This window comes from Camelina sativa, chromosome 3, assembly GCF_030686135.1.
Source record: "Camelina sativa cultivar CO46 ecotype springtype chromosome 3, ASM3068613v1".
In the NCBI taxonomy this organism is placed as follows: domain Eukaryota; kingdom Viridiplantae; phylum Streptophyta; class Magnoliopsida; order Brassicales; family Brassicaceae; genus Camelina; species Camelina sativa.
The window spans coordinates 28265998-28289229 of record NC_141882.1 but is presented as its reverse complement, the minus strand read 5'-3'; the positions used below and the strand labels follow the sequence as shown (position 1 = coordinate 28289229).

Below are 23232 nucleotides of genomic sequence, written 5' to 3'. Positions count from 1 at the left end.
AGAGTCTTGGAGATCGGACGGTTGAATCTACGGCGGCTAATAATATAGCTTTGGTGTGTTAGAGAACATTTCAAAATTAAAACATGCATTTACAATGTACCACCATTGACTGATGATTATGTTTGATGTTTCCAGACTTCTAATTAATTACAGATATATTTTTGCTCTTTGGCGTGTTAATTTTTCTTTAGTTATAGTGGTTAAGTTGGTTTATAGAAATTACTTGAATAATCAAAAACCACTAAAATTTCATGATACGAAGCGATTATAACAACATAGTCAAATTTCATTTCTAATAACAAAGAATCTCGCTATAATTATGCACATATAAATATATATATATATATATATATATATATATATATAGCACAAAGTTTGCATTGTTGTCAACATTTTAAACATTAGTTTGGTTTAATCAAAAGCACAAACTAGAAATGCTTACAAATACTCATCCATCTAATATATTTTAAAATATGAAGCTTTATTTAAAAATATGAACTTTTTCCTTGCAGCAATGTAATTAAAGCACAATCTGTTTGTTGGATATTAACTAGTGTTTATGTGTGTATTGTCTCAGGGGTATTATTCATACATTTATCAAAAGAGTGATAGTAGTGGAAAATCACCTTTAGACACATATTTGAATGAACCGGTGTTAGATATGGTTTCATTTAGGAGTATAAATCTGATTGCTTATTGGAAAGACAATGCAAGTCGGTTTAAAGAGTTAGCATCAATGGCATGTGATGTCTTAAGTATTCCAATCACAACGGTTGCATCAGAATCATCTGTTAGCATTGGTAGCCGTGTTCTCAACAAGTATAGGAGTTGTCTCTTACCAACAAATGTCCAAGCTTTGATATGTGCAAGAAATTGGTTTAGGGGATTTCAAGAAATTGGTAAGAATTCTACCTTTTTTGCATATTGTATTTGTAGTTGATGAATTTATAGGTGATGAGTTCTGAGTTTGTTTTGAATATTGTAGGTGATGAGTTCAAGTTTGTGAAGGATGAAGGAACTATTGTTGCTACTTAAGTTTGGCTTTGTATTGTTGACATTGCTACTAAATTTGGTTATGTATTGTTGATTTTGCTACTAAATAGTTTTGTGTTGTTGACTACTTGATTTTAATAGTTATGTGTTGTTGATTTTATTTTATGAAAATCCCCAATCATATATAATCTCCATTTGTTTCTTGTTTCTTAAAGACTAGAATTTTCCATAATTTAAGAACAATAGAAGAATCAAAGAACAATACATAACCAAATTTAGTAGATTTTATAAGTGAAAAATAACAAAAATAAAATTAGATTTTATTAAAGAAAATAACAAAAATAAAACTCAGATTTTATAAGTGAAAAGTAACAAAAATAAGATTCAGATTTTATAAATAAAAATAACAAAAATAAAACACATACGTTATAAGTGAAAAACAACAAAAATAAAAGTGGACCGTCCATGGGCAAAACCATTTGGACACCTTTTAGACCATTGTCTATTTGGGACTATCCAACTTCCGTCCATTTAAAAAAATGTCCAAGTGGACTCGCCCAATGGTCCATGAACAGACCATTTGACAGCTCTAAAATTTACTCGGTAGCCATTGATTTTAATGGTCCACTGATAGAGGTCCATGAGTTAACCTTAGACATTCCTGGTTTGAAATGTGACACGCCAGTATGAATGCACGACTATGTACGTTGTGATGGCTTGTTGTTTTGTAGGTTCCAGTTTAGAGGGGTCCTGATTTGGAACCCCGTGTTGAGACAAACTAAACGGTACCCAACATAGTTATCCAACTACCCAATATGACATAGGTTATGATAACAAGAAACGATACGAGATTGTTGGATATGGACTGCGCCCAATATGCCACTCAGCCCAAAAAGACTTGCTAAACTTGTTAGGTTGTGATTTCGGCCCAACAAATTTGAGAGAAAGTCCACTAACCTTCGCAAAGGGTAATTTCGAGAATTCGCGATGAAAACCCTAGGTCAACAGTCGCATATAAAAGTAAAAGGCATTTATTGGGATCAGGATTCAGACTCTCGGACATTAATAATAGAGCAAGACTTTGCATCAAAACATAGTTTATTGCCTTTTGTATAATTCGTTTCCACCTTCGAGATAGTCATTTTTCTGGTCGTCAGCTTGCTTGTAGGCTGACGAACTCTCACACTTTGTAATTGACGACCTCCTTTCGTTAATAAAGGACTTGCTCCATTCTTTCCCCGCAAAATCATATTTATTAGTATTGTGCTCATCTCGGTACAAACAATTGGCACCCACTGTTGGGCTAGATCAGAGCGCTCCTTTTTGATGATAGACTAACGGTCAACATTTCCACGAAGACTCCACATTCAGTAAAAATGGTGAACTCAGGAAATTTCAGCGATGAAGTCAATACCACATCCGAACAACCAGCGCCTACCTTGACGATCTCATTTTCAGAACAACGATGGGGGCGCACACGAGCTCACACTCTCCCACCTCCACCTTCTACGACGACAATAGTCGAGGATGCTACTCAACACAACCTCTACAACAGCGCCTGCTGCACCCTTGGAACCTCTTGCTGCCACACATGCCAAGCATCTCCAAATCGTTGCTCCATTTGTCACTGACAGTGCCGCCCTCCCAGATCCCTTGCTTGTTGGACAGAGGAACAACCTCGACGATCAAATGCAGACTATCCTCGACAGGCTCAATAGCTGGGACACACGAATAGCCGAGCAGCTAGACGCACTCACTACAACATAAGAAGCATCGCAAGAGCAAATAAACGCGCTCCAACGACTTAAAGCACAAGCGTCGACATGCAAGTGACCCTGCCGACCATGACACGCTGTCACAGCCACCTCCGCCAATCAAAGAACGCTAGGAGACCCACACACACCGGTCGATGTTCACCATCGTAGGATCTGTCGACGACTATACTACGGTGATGCACTCAACGATCGTCGTAGCAAAAGAAACTTACCATAATCAAATCAACTGACTCCAGCAATAGAGGACCAAGCACCGACACACCATCGATTTTGCAAACGCTCATATCGCCCAATCTACCTCCAAGAACAGCCATGGGTGATGTAGTCGGCCTCTCGTTAGACAAAGCAAGACCTATGAAACCACCACCAATATCACTCTCATACTTTTCGCTAAACTCAATGTTGTCAAAAATCACGATTTTTGGTCCAACCCTCGACGCTGAAACCAAAATCTCCACACTCTTCCCCAATATCAATGTCGATGTGACAAATAGATCTTTATAATTGATGTCGAACTCCCCGGTAAACGCATTTGATTCCTTCAAGAGTTTTACCACGCCGACGCGAAGACCATGCACGAGAACTCGTTGGAAGAGGCTGCCCTTTCCTTCCACTTGTAGAGCCGACCTCGCCACCTACAATTATGAGAGCGCACACCCCGAAGGAAGAAGCGCCCCCCCCTCGCCAAGATAGGAGCCAACCTCGGAGTTCACTCCAACGGTTAGACAAGTGCCGACATGGATTGGAGATATGCCGCCCACACAGGGACGACGTCTGGGGCACCGTGCAGTGTCCCGCCGACCTCGAATGGCCGACCTCCCTCACCCATAGTGCTAATTTTGCCAACTCTGACGCAAAAACGCCGACCCTCACCAGTCGATCCCTCCCTCCTCACTCGAAAGACCGATCTCAATCCTGATCGCGCGAGACCCTAACTTAGCTTGACAACCTCCGCTCTCGCTCACGTGTAGGTCTCACTCGTGCTACCTCTTTTCATACTAATCCAAATTTAAACCAAGGTGACCCCGACCAACCAACCATTAACATGCGCGTACCATACGACGACCAACGACGGTTCAGACCGACTCACCATCAACAAACTCGTGGAAGAACAAGGGCAAGCATCAAGATCACCATGCCGCCCTCCGATATCTCCAATATCGCGAGAGATGACCCAATAGCTTTGGTTTTACAGACATCAACTCCATTTTCCTAGCAAAAATTGGGAAGGGGTCGGATGCTAGTCAATCAGCTAACCAACAATAAGCCGATCAGCTAACCAGAAAGCCACCCATCTAAGATTCGGATTCACTCAAACAAGACCTTACAGCTCAAAATTGGTGATCAATTCGCAGCTCCACACCACTAATCATAGTCTTGCATGTCTCGGAGCTCAACCATAAGTTTAACCTCAAAACATCAAAAAAAAAAAGAAAAGAACGCTCGATATACCGAGCTCATCAGCTCTAAAAAAGAAAACATCTACAAAAAAAAAGAGTGTCCAGCTTCAACATCATCGTCCTAGTCAGGTGTACGATTTAAAACGCGTTCCTCATGGATGCAGCGGTGAAATAACCTGCACAAATAAGCCGACCCAATTTTGCAATCAGCTAGCAGGCGGTAAATTTTGTGTAAGCCAAGTCCTTACTTGCACTCTCTTGCCGACCACGTGGCACACATAGGGTAAGCCGAACACCAGAGCCACACCTAAAAGGTACTACGAGCTCATCTCAACTACCACCCTAAAACTCGGTATTCAAAACACGTAATAGGATAAGCCGAGAGACGTCTTGCACCGTAAAATACATCTCGAAACCAAGCAAAAAGACAAGCATGTCTCACACCAGCTTAAGGGCGCCAGAACTAATAAGCCAAGCTCCTGCTTGCAAGTTCTTGCCAACCCCAAGCACCCACAAGATAAGCCAGACACGAAAGCCGCACCTAAAGGTACGGCGAGTATGTCTCACTTACCATTTTACTCTGGTAAAGCACAAAGCCGAGTAGTATATCGAAAATTTGGTCGCATCCCTCATACTTACCGGCGCTTACCTTCATGCTTATGATTATCATTCTCAGTGCCGACCTCCAGCTCGGCTCCTACCTCAAGTTTGGCGCCTACCTCAAGTTTGGTGCCTACCTCAAGTTTGGTGCCGACCTCCAGCTTGGCGCCTACCTCAAGTTTGGTGCCGACCTCCAGTTTGGTGTCTACCTCAAGTTTGGTGCCGACCACCAGCTTGGTGCCTACCTCAAGCTTGGCGCCTACCTCAAGTTTGGTTCCTACCTCAAGTTTGGTTCTGACCTCCAGCTTGGTGCCTACCTCAAGCTTGGCGCCTACCTCAAGTTTGGTTCCTACCTCAAGTTTGGTGCCAACCTCCAGCTTGGTGCCTACCTCCAGCTTGGTGCCTACCTCAAGTTTGGTGCCTACCTCAAGTTTGGTGCCTACCTCAAGTTTGGTGCCTACCTCAAGCATGGTGCCTACCTCCATCTTGGTGCCTACCTCAAGTTTGGTGCCAACCTCAAGCTTGGCACAACATGAATGAGGATTTAGGAGCTGACCTCAGAGCTCGCCCCAATGGTAGTCCAAGCGCCGACCTGGAATGAAGATTTGCCGAAATCCGGGGAATCGCGCAGCATCTCGTCGACCTCTACCTCAGCACTCATCAATCCTTTTCCGCCGACCTCTCTCTCTTCGCCTCTCGACCCCGCTCAACGACGACGATCAACCATCTCGCGAGAGAACTTGACATCGTCGACCTTAATCTCACTCTCGCCTAGCTCAATCTCAATCTCGCCGACCTCAAGCTTAGCACTCATCAATTCTTGTCTCGCCGACCTCAATCTCAATCTCGGCCTCAATCTCACTCTCGCCGACCTCAATCTCATTCTCGCCGATGAAAACCCTAGGTCAACAGTCGCCTATAAAAGTAGAAGACATTTATTGGGATTAGGATTCAGACTCTGGGATATTAATGAGAGAGCAAGACTTTGCATCAAAACATAGTTTATTGCCTTTTGAATAATTCGTTTACACTTTCGAGATAGTCATTTTTCTGGTCGTTAGTTTGCTTGTAGGCTGACGAACTCTCACACTTTGTAATTGACGATCTCATTTCATTAATAAAGGACTTGCTCCATTTTTTCTCCGCAAAATCTTATTTATTAGTATTGTGTTCATCTCCGTACAAACAGAGATATTGGATTATAATTATGAATTTGATCCATCAATAATACCGTGGATTTATGAGATTGGGTTATATACAAAGAGAGTCAAAGATTTCGGGTCTGATAGTACATGGTCAGCTATCCAATCAAACAGCGTTTCTCTAAATGGAATTTTGTATTAGGCTGGTGTAGATGTTAACAACGGTGTTTTCATTAGAAGCTTCAGTTTTTCAACAGAGAGACGAACGACTTTTTGTCATCTACCGTTTAAGTACGATGACGACAATGTTCTATCCCTTGCAGTTTTTAGGAAATATCGTCTTTCATTGCTAAAGTTACGCAATAAGACATCAAAGATAAAGAGCCCCTAATCATGAACTAATATTATCAATAATTGTTTCTAAAAAATAATATTTTTTTTTTTAAAATCGATATTTTCTATATATTTCCAAAAAGAAAACGTAACGAACTGTTTTTTTGGGGGGCAAACTACAAGATGAACTGTTATATTTATTTTGTGTGTGTGTGTTAAATATTAAAGCCACTAACCAATAATTAAAAAACGTCTTGAGAAAAGAGTAAAAGACATATACCTTAGCCAATCATACTCATACATTAATTAGGTGAATCAATCAATATTAGAACAGTGTAGGTAAAGTTTGGTGCTTAATACCTGAAATTATACTTCCATTAAACTAGAGATGAAAGAATAAAATGTTCCTTTATATTTTATAATTAACACAAAAAGTCTACGAGACCCACATAATATAGCGTGTAAGAGAAGAAGAAGCTCAATGACAAGAAAATGAAGGTGGAAGAGCTCATCGAGAAGATAAAGAAGTTATGAATTGAAAGAGATGATAGAAAACCAATAATGATAGGTTACTTTTACATTTTTTCAGCGAAACTCTTTTATAAATAAGTATTGCGATATTGTTCAGTATCTAAACTCTTGAGGGCGAGTGATAAATGAAACCTTATACATTTGTAAGTAAAATAATTGGGAAATTGCTGTCTCTAAACTCTGATGAGTTTTACATATAATCTATGTATGTTTGGTTCTCTGTTTTTGTTCTCATTCATTCTATGCTTTTTCTTTATGAGTCACACCCTCTAGTTGAATCATATTCTCGTTTCTTAATCTCCCATAATGATGATCCCGTGGCCTTGAGTCTTGTGCCCCAAAGCAAGCGAAAGAAGATATATTGATTTATTATTTGTCCACATTTATTTTCATTATAATTTTTACTAGAAAATAATTTGTAGAGAAATGAACCTTCACAAGGTCTAACCTCCAAAGTAAAGTTATTGCCTTAATTAACCATATACTTGTGAGAGAAGTAGTAAGTTTGTGTTAGTGGCGTAGGTGGAGAGTTGAAGTACGCAACTCAAGATTATCACCTTTTTTCAGCTATAAATGGAGATGTTTAGAAGAGGTTTTTTACATTGCAACACACAATTAAATTCTTTCACAATATCGCAGTTTTATAACTTTTTCATCTTTTGCTTTCTTTTTTTTTGAAATCTTAGTGAGAAAAAATGGCTAATGTTGGAAACACTAGTGTGTCTACTAGTATTGAAGAGCTGGATCGTAAGAGCACGGAGTTGAAAGATGAGTTTGAGAAGTTCTGTGCGGAGAAAGTCCAACTTCTTCATCCAACTGGTCGACCTGATGTTGGTGCCATTGAAGAGTTCAAGAAGAAGCTCAACGATTATCAAGTGAAGGTGAAAGAGCTCTCCGAGAAGACGAAAGAAATTAAGAAGGAGATGGAGGAAATTATGAAGGAGATGGAGCTCTCCGAGTGATATGTTACTTTTACTATTCCAGAGTGAAGCTCTCTTATAAATAAGTAACTGAGATATTGATCTTGAGGGCGAGTGAAATATATAGATATGTTAATTTTAATTTTTTTTGAACTATTTAAGTCCAGGGAGACTTTCTTGTAAGTAAAATAATTGGGGAATTGTTGTCTCTATAATATATATGCATGTTTGGTTCTGCATTTCTTCTCTTCTTTTTCCTTATGAGTCATATATTCTCATTTCTTGATCGTTTATTGTGTTCTTGGGAAATACCCATAAAAGATTTGTCTCAATCACAATCAGAAGTTTAACTCTTGAGGTTTTTAATATTCTAGCTATATGTTTAATCCTACAATTTATTACAAATTAAAGAAGATTAAAATAGTTCAACCGACGATGAAGTGGTCTTCACCGATGAAATGAATTGGGGATAAAAACAAAACACTACTATATTTCTTTCATTTCCTTATATGTCTATTGAAAACTTCAAATTCTTTACTAAAAGAAAATGAACTTGTGGAATATTACAAAAAAAAAAAAAACACTCTTGGTAACACGTTTTCCTTCGTCGTAGTTTATAGTTTCTTTGTTTTCGTTTAGCAATAAGATCTCCTAATCATGAACTCATATATATTATCAATAACCAATATATATATATATATATATATATATATATATATATATTATCTCCAGAGAAAAAACGTAACACACTGTTTTCTTATTTTTATGTGTTTTAAATGTTAACATGTTAATGCTGCTTATCACTAACAAATAAATAAAGATGTCTTGATCAAACATCCAGAGCTTAGCCAATCATACATTAGGTTAGAGCAGAAAAGTAACATTTACATTTTATGCAGTAACAACATTAGTTACAAAAAACTTCTTTGTTCCGAACCAAATTAAGTTACTTGGAAAGACTTTAGAATATTGGTGTGAAATATTAAAATATTAATTAAACAACTAGAGGCACTTCTAAATAGAAAAAGTGTAATCTCCAAAGTAAGATTAATGTCTTAATTAACTATTTATAAAAAGTTGAGAGAGAAGTAGTATTAAGTTTGTTATTAGTTACTAGATGGATAGTTTGAAGTGCCCAATTTCCCATTATATATTTTCACATTTTTCAGTAGAGATACATACTTAGAATAGGATTATATACATCCTAACACATTACATATTTACATTACGCCGAAACCATACGGCCACATATCATAAGTTAATTTTAACCAAGTAATCATATTAAGTTTGTTATTAGTGACTAGATGGATAGTTAAGTACGCAATTCACCATATCACCTTTTTCAATAGAGATGTATGCATGTTTAGAAGAAGGTTTGCATCCAACAGATTACATTACGCGAAAACCTCCACATGACCAGATGATGCTTTTTTTTTTTTGGACAAAAGGCCACATGATGCTTAAATTTACATTTCTTGACCAAATTATACTTAACATAACAAAATGATAACATATATATATGATATATGCTTGACAATCCAAGTGAGTACTTCTCCAAATTAAACATACGATTTTACTAACCAAAATATATTATATATTGCTTGACAACAGAGCTTAAGTACTTTTCGGTATTAAAAGAAGAGTGGCTGACGAAGTCATCACAACCATTATGACATATCGAATATGGTAATTAAGTTATTTCAAAAATAAATAAAAAAACTTAGTTCAAAGTCTTCTCATCGATGGACTGAGTGCCAGAGAGAGGGGTAAAGTTAAGTGTAATTTATTTTTTTGTTAAATAATTCACTTTTATATCAAAAATATAAAATAACTTTCATGGTTTTTTTTCTTTTTTTTTTCTAAGAGCACCTATAAATAGAAGGAACGTAACCTCTAAAGTGAGATTATTGCCTTAATGAACCTGATAAACTTGTAAGAGAAGTTGTAAGTTTGTGTTAGTCGCGTAGATGAAGACTTAAATACGCAACTCAGCATTTTTTATATTTTTCCAGCTATAAATAGAGATGTTTAGAAGAGGTTTTACATTCCAACTCATTCCAACGCAGTTCTATAGTTCTATTATCTTTTTTTTTTATTTCATTTGAAATTTTTGTGTCAACGCATTCCAACTCATTCCAACGCTAGCACATTGCCTGATCATTTTATGACACTAAATAGAGAATTGACGCTGGCGCAAAATAAGTTTCAGTTCAAATGCGTGGAGGTAGTGATACTTCATCGAGACGCTGAACCTAGCTAGACGGGTGCTAGATCATAAGAAGATGGACTTGGAAAAGCTCTACGAAAAAACTAAAAGAAGCTATCAAGAAAGTGGTTGCTTACGCGAGAACCCACAGTGATACATATATAGGTTAATAGTACTTTGCTTGTGAAGCTCTCTTATAAATAAATAATTGAGATATTGCTTTGTGTCTAAATTTTGAGAGCGAGTATAGACATGTTAATTTTACATTTTCTTGAACTATTAAAAAAAAAAACTGAGAATTTGCTGTCTCTAATAAACTCTGATGAGTTTTATATTTAATAGTTCAAAGTCTTCTCATCGATGGACAAAGTGAGAGAGAGAGGGGTAAAGTTAAGTCTAATTTATTTTTCATTAAATAATTCACTAATATATTAAATATAAAACAAATTTCATGGTTCTTTTCTAAAGGCACCTCTAAATAGAAAGAACATAACCCCTAAAGTGAGATTATTTCCTCTAAAACAAACTTGTAAACGAAGTAGTGAGTTGGTGTTAGTCGCGTAGATGAAGAGTTAAATACGCAACTCAGCATTTTTTATATTTTTCCAGCTATAAATAAAGATGTTCAGAAGAGGTTGTACATTCCAACGCAGTTCTATAATTCTATTATCTTTTTTTTTTTTCATTGGAAATTTTTTTGGCAAAATGGCTTATCCTGCACACGCTAGCGCATTGCCTGATCGTTTTATGACACTAAAAGGAGAATTGACGCTGGCGCAAAATAAGTTCCAGTTTAAATGTGCGGAGTTAGTGAGACTTCATCCAGACGATGAACCTAGGCGGTTGCTGGATCATAAGAAGATGGACTTGGAAAAGCTCTACGAGAATCTCAAAGAAGCTATCAAGAAAGTGGTTGCTTACGCGGAAACCCACAGTGATACATATATAGGTTAATAATACTTTGCTTGTGAAGCTCTCTTATAAATAAATAATTGGGATATTGCTCTGTGTCTAAACTCTGAGAGCGAGTATATATTGACATGTTAATTTTACATTTTATTGAACTAGCAATTTAAGTCCTGCGAGACTTTCTTGTAAATAAATAATTGAGAATATGTTGTCTCTAATAAACTCTGATGAGTTTTATACATAATAGTATATGCATTTGTTTCAATTTGTTCCTTTTTCTCTTCTTCTTCTTGATGGTTGTCGAGTTCATGGGAAATCCCCCATATAAAAGATTTGTCTCAATCACAAGTTATACACAATCATTAAATCTGTATGAAGTTAACCCTTGAGATTTTTAATATTCTAGGCTCTAGCTTATTTAATCCTACAATTAATTTCAAATTAAAGGAGATAGAAACAGTTCAATTCGTAGATGAAAGTGGTCTTGACCGATGAGAGGAATTTTTGCCTATCTTCCGTCTTGTTTCTCCAGGATGGTATGGTTTATCTCTACCCTCCTTTTCCTTACATAAACCTAACCTTCTAAAACTGTGTAACCTTTGTATCCATTTATCAACATTGTAACCCTATAAACCGTAAACCCCGGCTTCAACCTATCGATAACCTTTACCCCAACCTGACCGGATCTACTGCCTCCACAGCTTGATTACCTTCTGCTCGAACTGAAACGATGGAAAAAAGAATACCCTACCACCTCAAAGGTAAAGGAGTAGAGACTGTAACCCCACCACCACCCCGTCGAAGAATCCGAGCTCCAGACCTCGACACCTCTGCTCTCATTGAAGAAAACTCCCTAACCCTTATGGGACGGCTTATCAACCCTCCAGCTCAGCGAATATGGTCCATGTTTCCGTTCTTGATCAACAAATACGATCTAAAAGGAAAAGCAACTGGGTCAGATCTAGGAAGGGGATGTCTCCAGTTCAGATTTGAATATGAAGAGAACATCCAAAGGTACTCGCTAACAGACCTTACCACTACGACTACTGGATGGTGATACTCCAAAGATGGTAACCGGTAATTTCGGCTTCCTTCCCATCTATCATTCATTTCTGGATCAAAGTTCAAGGCCTCCCAAAGCACTACTGGCAACCTGAAATGCTGCAAACTATTGGTGACGATTTAGGTGAAGTGGAGGATATGGAGATAACAGACACTACTGCTAAAGTTAGGTTCAGATTGATGGTCTTAAACCCATTGTTAAGGAGACGATTGTGGATTTCCCAAATGGCGATGAAACCCTGATCACATTGGAGTACAAGAACCTGAAAAACCACTGTCTCCACTGTTGTATGCTCACCCATGAAAAGCAATTCTGCCCTGAACTGAGGGAAAAGAGAGAAATCCAACCTAAGGATACCCGTCCATAAACCTCGGAGTCTAGAGAGTGTGATAAAACTACTACACACCACAAGACAACTTCATGGCTCCAAGAACTAACCCGAGTATAACTAATTCCCAACGAGAATCGGCTGGATCTACTAGAACACAAACAGAAAGAACAAGTTATGAAACAAACCAAAGATCATTCTCGTCGAAAAATAGAAACAATGAGGTTCGAGCAAATACCAGGAGGCAAAACACTATAGCTCACCCATATCAGAGTACTTGTCGTAGCCACTCCTCTTCCCGATACTTCTTTAGAGATCATGGCCTCTCGAACTTTCCACAGAGACAATGGAGAGAAAAAGTACCACCAACAGTTAACTTACTGTGTGAAGAGTCTGACTCGTAAAGACCTAGACAGTCACCACTAGAAAGATTGGAAATAAACCTTGATCCTCCAACTCCACCACCACCCATACCAGTTGTTCGTTCAAAAGAACAGGTATCGAGTTAATTAAGAGAGGTCACGGTTCAATACCTCTTAGTGGCAGATCAAACAGAATGTGCAGCAAGAAAATAACAAGTCATTCAAGGAGAGGCAAGAAACTCCCCAAAGAAATCAATCAACTCAAAAGTGAACCAAAAGATAGGTGGTAACCAAGCTAGCTCAAGCAAACATAAACCCATGAAGGAGAGACTATTACAACAACCAATAGTAGAAAAGGGTGATCCTACTATTGGGGTCTTGATCCCGGCAATAACAAAGAAGAAGGTAGATTTTCAAAATCCACCAAATCCTCTTCCTTAAAGATTATGAGCTGGAACTGTTGTGGGTTGGGGAATCCCACAACAGGCTGGCGACTGCATGAGATACAGACAGAGATATCACTTGATATTCTATTCCTCATGGAGACAAAAAACGGTGATGACATGGTAATAAATCATTAGAAGGACTGAAGTTTAAATCTCACCTACTAGTCTCCCCACATAGTCCAGGAGGAGGGGGCTTAGCTCTACTCTGGAACCAGAATGTGGAGGTCACCATCCTTGAGACCTGCAAATATTTCATTAACACTTGCATTAGTGCGGAGGGGAAAACTTTTTTCTCCACTTTTGTTTATGGCGAACCTGACCGATCAAAGAGGAAACTTATCTGGGATAAACTCACAGTACTTGGGACCATGCGGGAAGAACCCTGGTTCCTGACAGGAGACTTCAATGACATTATTGATGCTACCGAGAAACAAGGAAGACCACCAAGACATGAAGGCACCTTCACTGATATCTGAACATTCATGTCGGAGTGTGACCTTTACGACCTCAGGCACTCGGGAAACTTCCTATCCTGGAGAGGTAAAAGAAATGACCATATGGAGCATGGGCAGAAACTTACCCTTTAAGCCGATGCGACTACCTCCATTTTGAAGGTTCTGACCATAGACCTTTACTTACCTATCTAGACCTGTCACAGAAAAAGAAAAGAGGACAGTTCAAGTATGATCGAAGACGAAAAGACAATGATGAGATTAAAGAACTGATCAGTAGGTCTTGGAAAGCAAATGATAATGAAGGGGTCGAAGAAAAACTCTCCTGATGTCGTCGTGAAATTATCCTCTAGTCAAGAGAAAAGCACAAAAACAGCAAAGAGGAAATACACACCCTTAGAACAAAACTGGAAGAAGCTATGACAAGTCAAGACTCAAGCCAGGATTTGATTCTTCACCTGAACAGTTCCCTCCTAAAAGCTTTTAAGGCGGAGGAAGAGTTCTGGAAACAAAGGAGTAGACAAATATTGTTAACACCGGGAGACAAAAACTTGAGATACTTCCATGCCAGCACAAGAGGACGACAAGCCATCAACAAATTTGCTGTAATTGAGGATGAAAGTGAAACACTTGTTTTCAAAGAAGAGCAGATAAGTCGCGTTATTACTGATTATTTTACAAAGCTCTTTACCACTTCGGAAGGTGAGAGACTTACCACGGTAAAAGAAGCCATTGATGCTTGCATCTCACCAGAAATGAACCAGTCCCTCATAATAATACCATCACAGGAGGAGATTAAAAAAACGTGTTTTTCCATTCACGCTGACAAAGTCCTGGGGCCAGATGGTTTTTCAGGGAGCTTCTTCCAATCCCATTGGGATACTGTAGGACCAAACATCATCATGGAAGTTCAAAGCTTCTCTACCTCAGGAAATATGCCGGAAAAGATAAATCAGACTCATGTCCGGCTCATTCCAAAGAACCTGAGTCCAACAAAAATGGCGGACTATAGACCTATTGCTCTCTGTTCTATGTTCTACAAGATCATATCCAAAGTGTTGACCAAGCGACTACAACCCCTCCTACAACATATTATATCAGAAAATCAGTCAGCTTTCGTGCCAAGACGAGCAATCACAGATAATGTTCTAATCACTCATGAAGTCTTACACTACCTCAAACAATCTGGAGCTAAAGAGATATGCTATATGGCGGTTAAGACCGACATGAGCAAAGCATATAACCGCACTGAGTGGGACTTCATATGGCTAGTGATGGAGAGAATGGGCTTTCACAAAACCTGGATCAAATGGATTATGGCGTGTATCACCTCGGTCTCTTACGCATACCTGCTCAATTGCTCAGCACAAGATTCAGTGTACCCAGAGAGAGGAATTCGCCAAGGGGATCCTCTGTCACCGTACATCTTCATCCTGTGTAGTGAGGTCCTGTCAGGTTTATGTTGGAAAGCTCAGAGTGAAGATCGGTTACAAGGAGTGAGGGTCTCAAAAACAAGTCCACGAGTAAACCACTTACTGTTCGCTGATGACACCATGTTCTTCGGTCGCTCAGACCGCCAACGCTGTGAAGAAATAATGAAAATCCTGCAAAAGTATGAGAAAGCATTAGGTCAAATGATCAACAAAGCTAAATCGGCTGTCACTTTCTCCGCAAAAACATCATAAAGCAAGAGAAACGTAGCGAATCAGATCCTTGGTATCCATCAAGTTGGAGGCTTAGGAAAATACTTAGGCTTACCTGAATCCTTTGGCAGAAAGAAAAAAGATATGTTTAACAGCATCATTGATAGAATCAATTAGCGCTCCAAAAGCTGGTCCACTAGGTTCCTCTCTACTGCTGGAAAAACCACAATGCTTAAAGCGGTGCTATCTGCAATGCCTACACATACCATGTCCTGCTTTAAACTGCCAGGATCACTCTACAAAAGAATTCAATCCCTCCTACCCCGGTTCTGGTGGGACACATCGCCTGATAACCGAAAGATGTGTTGGATTTCATGGGACAAAATGAAAAAGTCTAAAAGAGACGGAGGCTTAGGGATCTGATCTCTAAGTCGGAGACCCAAGGAAGGGATATTGCCTTGGATGTCAACTCCCCCCTCATGGCGGAAACACTGACAATGGATCGAGCTATGCAATATGCCTTAGATATGGGATACCAGAATATTGTTTTTGTTTTAGATTCGCAGACGCTGACCAAAGCAACAAAGTCGGAGCTCCACCACAAAGAGATCCACGGAATTTTACACGATATCCTGATGATGGCTCAACAGATGGGAAGGATCAACTTCCACTTTGTGCCGCGTGAGAACAATTGCAGAGCCGATGAAATCGCAAAAAACACATTAGTGTCCTTAATTACCTTTAAGCTTGCATTCAATTTCCTCAACCCTCTTATAGGGTGAAACAGATGTAACTCTTGAACCGACGTTTAAATTACTGGTTTGGTCTTAAATTAAAATTGGTCGAGTTTTGACCAAAAAAAAAAAAAAAAAAAGACATAATAGATAAATATTTGGTTGACAAAGAACAATATTAATAATAGCGAGGTAGGATTAGAAGAGGACGTGGTGTGGATAAAACTCATGACAATGCTAAGAGGCTCGCCATCTGTTGTTATGATGAAACTAAGCAGGCTTATATCTACATCATAAAACGACATATGTTGAAAAATTTCAAAATAGATCACTTTGAAGTTCTACTTGGTCAAACTTGCCCTTATCTCCATACTTATATCCCCAGTTTGGTTCGGCCTTTATGGGTTAAAGAGGACAACAAAAATTAACGTTTACATTATGTTTTGACTTTTTGTATTAATCACCAAAAACCTCAAGATAATTAATTAAATGTATCTCCCAACGAACGAAAACTGAGATGTAATCCTTTGTTTTAAGAGAAAATGGTGGGTAAAAGCTCACCATCTTGTCTTAAATTCACGCTTTTAAAAAAAAAAATCAAAAAACAAGTCCATGCATGAGCTTAAATTTCATTTGGGTTTCGGGTATCCAGTGGATTATTATCCATCATTAATATCCTCAATTATTTAAAACTCTTAACAAGATGTGTGAGAGAGATACACCAGAAAAAAAAGATTCAAGATTGCCTTTGTTTTATCATATCTTTAAATGAATTTCTTCATGTGCAAGTGTGGCGTGGCCATGGAATCAATTTCCAGGTAACGACCGAGGTCGGTCTCTGGTTGACAAGGAAGTTCAAGAGCAAGATGAAGATCCATTATTTAGCTATATAAATATTAATAAGACTTAAGTTAAAGTTAATATTTTAAATCCTATTTTAAAATCTAAGAAAATATTATAATGAGAGAGTATTATGACTTAAAGGTTTCTTATATGTTTTTTCTAATATTCCATTGGGAACAGAACGAGAGGAACGATTCTCCCCATGCCCTGGATGACCATCCTGCGGAGTAGAGAGAGGCCTCCCCCATTAGCTAGACAACCATCCTTAAATGACCCATCTGCTGCAAACTCCACACCGAGGAGGAAGCCATGGATATTCAAACTGAACACAGGTCTCCTCATCTTTGATCTTGAAGTAGTTTCTTTTAGGTAACTCTTTTGTTAGATCGACCTCCACAAAAATCTATGCCTCATCAACAGGTGACTAATTCGGTCTCTTGGTGCAATTGCTTAGGTTCACCAACAGGGGTAGCAAGGAAGCTTAGGCCTGGCCAAGTGAACATAGATGGAGGAACATTTTTTAAGTAGAATGGCATAGTCTTGATCTCCGGCTGAGCGTTCTCAGCTACCGGAGTCCACTTCGAAACGATCATCGGCAAATCACAGAGATATTCCACATGCCCCTACGCAGAACTTGAGACCTTACAGGTGCATTCCGTATTCGAAATTTCATTATTTTATCATTGACACTGAAAACATCGATTTTAATAGAACGATCACTGAGGTTCCAGATCTTATTCACTATGACGTAAATTCTTCCAACATGTGGACCTGAATTAGGGAAACAGCCCACAAGGAAATCCTCCCACAAAGGAACTTAATCTTGCAATACTTCGTCAGGAACAACCACCATGGCTTTACCATCAACCACTTGGACATTAACAACAAATTTTGAAAGACTCGGCCTCCCGACTGTAGTAGCATACAACTTTTGGGGTGGAACAAGTACAGATCCCACCTCAGCTGGACTTCCCACCGCCATGGAGCCGTCTCCAGCCACCACCGACATGGCGTGCAGGCGGCTAGCCGCTAGACTCTTCCCACAGAAACGAAAACCCTAATCGCACCCTTCTTATCGCCTTTGCTCTGCTATGCTGATCGCCTTTCCTTCAGTAGTATTTATTTACATCATCACTTTGAGTCAAAAGTAAAAATATATGCAACTTGTAAAAGACATAACTTAATGAAACACTACTAAAAAGAAATTAAATTACCAGAATTTTCGAGAATTTCATTTGTATATCCCGGAGGGTACATATCGTACCAGATGTGTGTAAAACAGAGTTCTTTTATTCTTTACTTACATGTCGTACCCTCAACATTTTGGCTCCAACAGAGTTCTTTTATAAATTTGTATATTGAATCATTTATAATGAAATTTTGATGATATAATTATTAGAAACAAAATACAAGGTTACTGCACAAATTTTAGAATCCACACACATGAATTCTTACAAATAATACTAATAACTTTTAAAGCTAGAAGATTTAAAATTTTAAAAGAATTAACTTTTAAACTTTCATAATTGAATACTTTATTTGTTAGTCATGATTTTCTTTTATTTTTTAAAAGTGGCTTTATTTAATACTGCTATAATATAAATCATATCAAAACATAAATTCATTCTGATATGATGAAAGAAATCCAAATTAGTATAGCTTATCTATAGTTTATTTTGTCTGGAGGTATCTAATACATTTTAATTTTTTCTTCATAGATTTATTATTTTTAGTAAAAGAATATTTTATTTTTACTTATATTCTTGTATATTACCCTCAGCAATTTTTATTTTTCGAGAGACCTTATATATATATATATATAGTACATTAAGAAGGTATATAATTTACAAAATTTTGTGAAACCCTTAAAGACCTTATAATCCTTATTATCATCTTAAACGTAATTAATGGTGTCGGTGAACCTTCCATGGGAATTAGTGGAAGAGATCCTTTGTAGGGTTCCACCTCAAGTCTCTTGTTCGATTCACAACCGTATGTAAGCAATGGAATTCTCTTTTGGACGACAAGAAGTTTGTGAACGACCAGTTGGCTCGATCACAACCACAATTCATCTTCCGGACTGATGATTCTAAGATTTATTCGGTAGCCGTTGATTTCAATGGTCCAAGGATAGAGGTCCATGAGTTAATCTTAGACATTCCTGGTTTGAAATGTGACATGCCAGTATGGATGTTCGACTATGTACATTGTGATGGCTTGTTGTTTTGTAGGTTCCAGTTTAGAGGGGTCCTGATTTGGAACCCCATGTTGAGATAAACTAAACGGTACGGATCCCAACATAGTTATCCAACTGCCCAATATGACATAGGTTATGATAACAAGAAACGATACAAGATGTTGGATTATAATTATGAATTTGATCCATCAATAAAATCTTGGATTTATGAGATTGGGTAATATACAAAGAAAGTCAAAGATTTCGCGCGGGTCTGATAGTACATGGTCAGCTATCCAATCAAATAGCGTATCTCTGAATGGAACTTTGTATTGGGCTGGTGTAGATGTTAACAATGGTGTTTTCATTAGAAGTTTCAGTTTTTCAACAGAGAGACGAACGACTTTTTGTTATCTACCGTTTAAGTACGATGACGACAATGTTCTATCCCTTGCGGTTTTTAGGAAAGATCGTCTTTCATTGCTAAGTTATGCAATAAGACATTAAAGATAAATATTTGGTTGACAAAGAACAATATTTAATAATAGGGAGGTAGGATTAGAAGAGGACGTGGTGTGGATAAAACTCATGACAGTGTTAATACCTAATTTCCCTAAATTTTCGTTTTTTTTTGGTATAATCGTCCTGACCTAACTTACTTTCTAGACAGCAGCGATGCTAAGAGGCTCGCCATCTGTTGTTATGATGAAACTAAGCAGGCTTATATCTACATCATAAAACGACATATGTTGAAAATTTTCAAAATAGATCACTTTGAAGTTCTACTTGGTCAAACTTGTCCTTATCTCCATACTTATATCCCCAGTTTGGTTCGGCCTTTATGGGTTAAAGAGGACAACAAAAATTAACGTTTACATTATGTTTTGACTTTTTGTATTAATTACCAAAAACCTTAAGATAATTAATTAAATATATATTTGAGTAAAAAAAAATTAATTAAATATATCTCCCAACGAACGAAAACTGAGATGTAATCCTTTGTTTTAAGAGAAAATGGTGGGTAAAAGTTCACCATCTTGTTTTAAATTCACGCTTTTTATAAAAAATTCAAAAAACAAGTCCATGCATGAGCTTAAATTTCATTTGGGTTTCGGGTATCCAGTGGATTTTTAACCATCATTAATATCCTTAATTATTTAAAACTCTGAACAAGATGTGTGAGAGAGATACACCAGAAAAAAAGATTCAAGATTGCCTTTGTTTTATCATATCTTTAATAAAACAAGTGTGGCGTGGCCATGCAATCAATTTCCAGGTAACGACCGAGGTCAGTCTCTGGTTGACAAGGAAGTTCGAGTTGGAGGGAGAGCAAGATGAAGATCCATTGTTTAGCTATATAAATATTAATAAGACTTAAGTTAAAGTTAATATTTTAAATCCTATTTTAAAATCTAAGAAAATATTATAATGAGAGAGTATTATGACTTAAAGATTTCTTATATGTTCTTTCTAATATTCCATTGCTGGTCGTTGTATTGTCATTTATCATAGTCATTTGTCATTTTCTCTGTTGTTGGATTCTTATTTGAATAAATTAGGGCTACTTTAGTTAAAGTTTTCTTCTAAATTTACCAAATGCAAAGACTTTTTTCATCACTTGCCCGTAATAAAATCGAAGAACATCAAACATAAAAGGATGAGACTATCACATATGCTTTCGAAAACTCCCGTTTTCGCAAAACTTCCGTAACCACAATCGCAAATATATAGTCAAATACTAATTTAAACCAGTTATGCGCAGAATATCATAAAAATATTCTATATCCTCAAAATTATTTAATAAGATGTGTATCATAAAGAATAATAATACAAGGTATTTTTTTAGAAACTAGCTATAACTATTTGGAAAGTATGTAACGTATATATAGGTTCATCCATATTTAAAGTTAAAATGAGAACATGTACATTATTCATATATTTATCTTACAAAATGTTAAATTTGATAATTTTATAGTGTTATATACTTATATAATGTACATGTACTTTAGCATATATCCATATTTGTTGGGATACAAACAATGTCCCATACCTGAAAATTAGAAAATAAGTTTCTAATATATAAGCCAAGACCAACTCCAATTAGTATGAGACTTTTTGGGAAGGAGTACAATAAAAAATCGGTGCGGGCTTTGCCACATGGACTCAAAATGGACAATATCATACTAATAGGGGAGTTGGCTTGGGCTTGTAAAGCCCAACAATTGGTATCAGAGCCTAGGTTGAAATAAATGGACCTAAGAAGTGGGTATGAGCGTAACGATTAGTGTGGGAGAAGCCCCTCAATGTGACACGATAAGAAGGGTACCTTGCGAATAAGGAAGCACCGAGTTAATGGTGACAAGATTTCGCCGAAGGGGAGACCTAAGGTTCGTGGTCCTTGGTTTGAGGGAGAGTATTGTTGGGTACAAACCAACGTCCCACATCGGAAGATTAGAAAAGAAGTTTCTAATATATAAGTCAAGTCCAAACCTACTTATTATGAGGCCTTTTGGGAAGGAGCCTAATAAGAAATCCGTGCGGGTTTTGCCATCTCGGCCCAAAGCGTACAATATCATACTAATGAGATTTGACTTGGGTTTATAAAGCCCAACAATTGGTATCAGAGCCTAGGTCGAAATTGGACCTAGGGGAGTGGGTGTGGGCTCTATGTTCGGTGTGGGAGGATCTCTCAAAAAAGATGACATGATTAAGGGTGCCTAAAAAATACTTACTTAGTATGAGACCTTTTTCTCTGATCTCATTAGTATGATATTGTCCACTTTGGACAGAGATGGCAAAACCCGCACGGATTTGTTATTGGGCTCCTTCCCAAAAGGCTTCATATTATTTAGGGTTTGACTTGACTTATATATTAAAAACTTCTTTTCTAATCTTCCGATGATATATTCTATAAATGAAGAACATTGAGTCAATACCGGCCGAAACGGTAAACATTGAGTCAATACTGGCCAAAACGGTAAACATTGAGTCAATACCAGCCGTGACGGTAAACATTGAGTCAATACGGGCCGTAATGGCAAACATCAAGCCGATATGGGCTGACACAACAATTAACAAGCCAATACGGGCTGTAACGACAAACAACGACTCAATACGGGCTGTAATTGGATTTTGTGACCGACTCTGATTTGCTACGACATTATCAAGAAAATATTTGACTCAATATCGTGGAGAGAATATTCGGAATGACCTTATCTCATGAAGAGGCTATTACTCAAACCCAAATCCCATGAGGATTAGGGTAAAGAGACTTCCCTATAAATAGTGAACGATTTCGACATGATAGGAGAGGAAATCAAGAGCAAAACAAGAGACCAAAAACACAGCCACACGACTCAATTCCAAAGCATTGTTAGGGTTCCTAAATTGACTCGTTGTGCATTAAACTCTTGTATATGAGCTCGATACTTTGATCAATAAAAAAGACTATTCAACATCTATTTCTTGTTTCCGTAGTCTCTAAACGAATCGATTATTTTTGCCCAAACAAAAATGAGTGTCATAAAAATATTGTATCCTACAATTATTTTATAAAATGTGTATCATGAAAAAAAAAATACAAACTATAATTATTTGGAAAGTTTTCATTTACTTATTTACATGTGTAATGTATACTTTAGTCATCTATATTACAAACGCATCTTAAATTTGATAATTTTTTAGTGTTATACCACTCTTTGTTTGAAAATTATTATTTTTTATTTTGTTTGTATAAGTTTAACTCACGTACATCTATCGCTGGAAACTACACTGTTGCAGAATCTCAATTTTGAACGTGTTAGATGACATTCATCTCCCTCAAGCCTCAAGAGTGAAGACACCTTTTTATTTCCACTATCTATTTACAAAGAGCCACACGCATAAGCACTAGCATTCAATACGCTCATCGGTCGTGTAAGGTAAAACCATGTATAGAGGAGAAGAAACTAGAAAAGGAACATCGACAAACCATGGAAGTAAATTAATCAAAGTGTCTTGACCCAACAACAACTGATTTTGCCCAAAAAAAGAAGTTCAGGTTATATCCAGATTATGCTTTAAGAACAATAATAGATGAATAGCCAATAATTAAGATGAATTCAAATTTAACAACCTAACATCAATATGCATGGTTAGATATCTTTGAATAAACCCATTTATTAAACTTCTTAAAGTCTCAAACATCGAAACAGAATTCTGTAAAAATGATCAATCGATAAAAACCAAGTAATATATCTGCTCTTAATATCTAAAATAGGGCTGGGCAAAATAACCGATAACCAAATAACCGACCGAAACCGAACCGAAAAAAACTAAACCGAACCGAACCGAAATTCTTCAAATACCCGAATGGTTAGTAAAAATCTATATCCAAA

At 37.4% G+C, this 23232-nt stretch overlaps 1 long non-coding RNA gene and 2 pseudogenes across 1 annotated transcript; 2 read left to right on the top strand and 1 right to left on the bottom strand.

Annotated features, from left to right (window-relative positions):
- The first annotated feature begins 1458 nt into the window (after positions 1-1458).
- On the top strand, positions 1459-16265 carry LOC109130847 (putative F-box only protein 10 pseudogene; annotated as a pseudogene).
- A 315-nt stretch (positions 16266-16580) lies between these two features.
- On the bottom strand, positions 16581-18103 carry LOC147947795 (uncharacterized). The gene is made up of 2 exons (XR_015587397.1): positions 17895-18103; positions 16581-17787 (listed from the first exon to the last, which is right to left on the bottom strand). It is a non-coding gene; the product is annotated as an uncharacterized LOC147947795 (long non-coding RNA).
- Positions 18104-18587: 484 nt separating this feature from the next.
- LOC109132294 (putative F-box only protein 11 pseudogene) lies at positions 18588-19725 on the top strand (annotated as a pseudogene).
- Positions 19726-23232: the final 3507 nt, after the last annotated feature.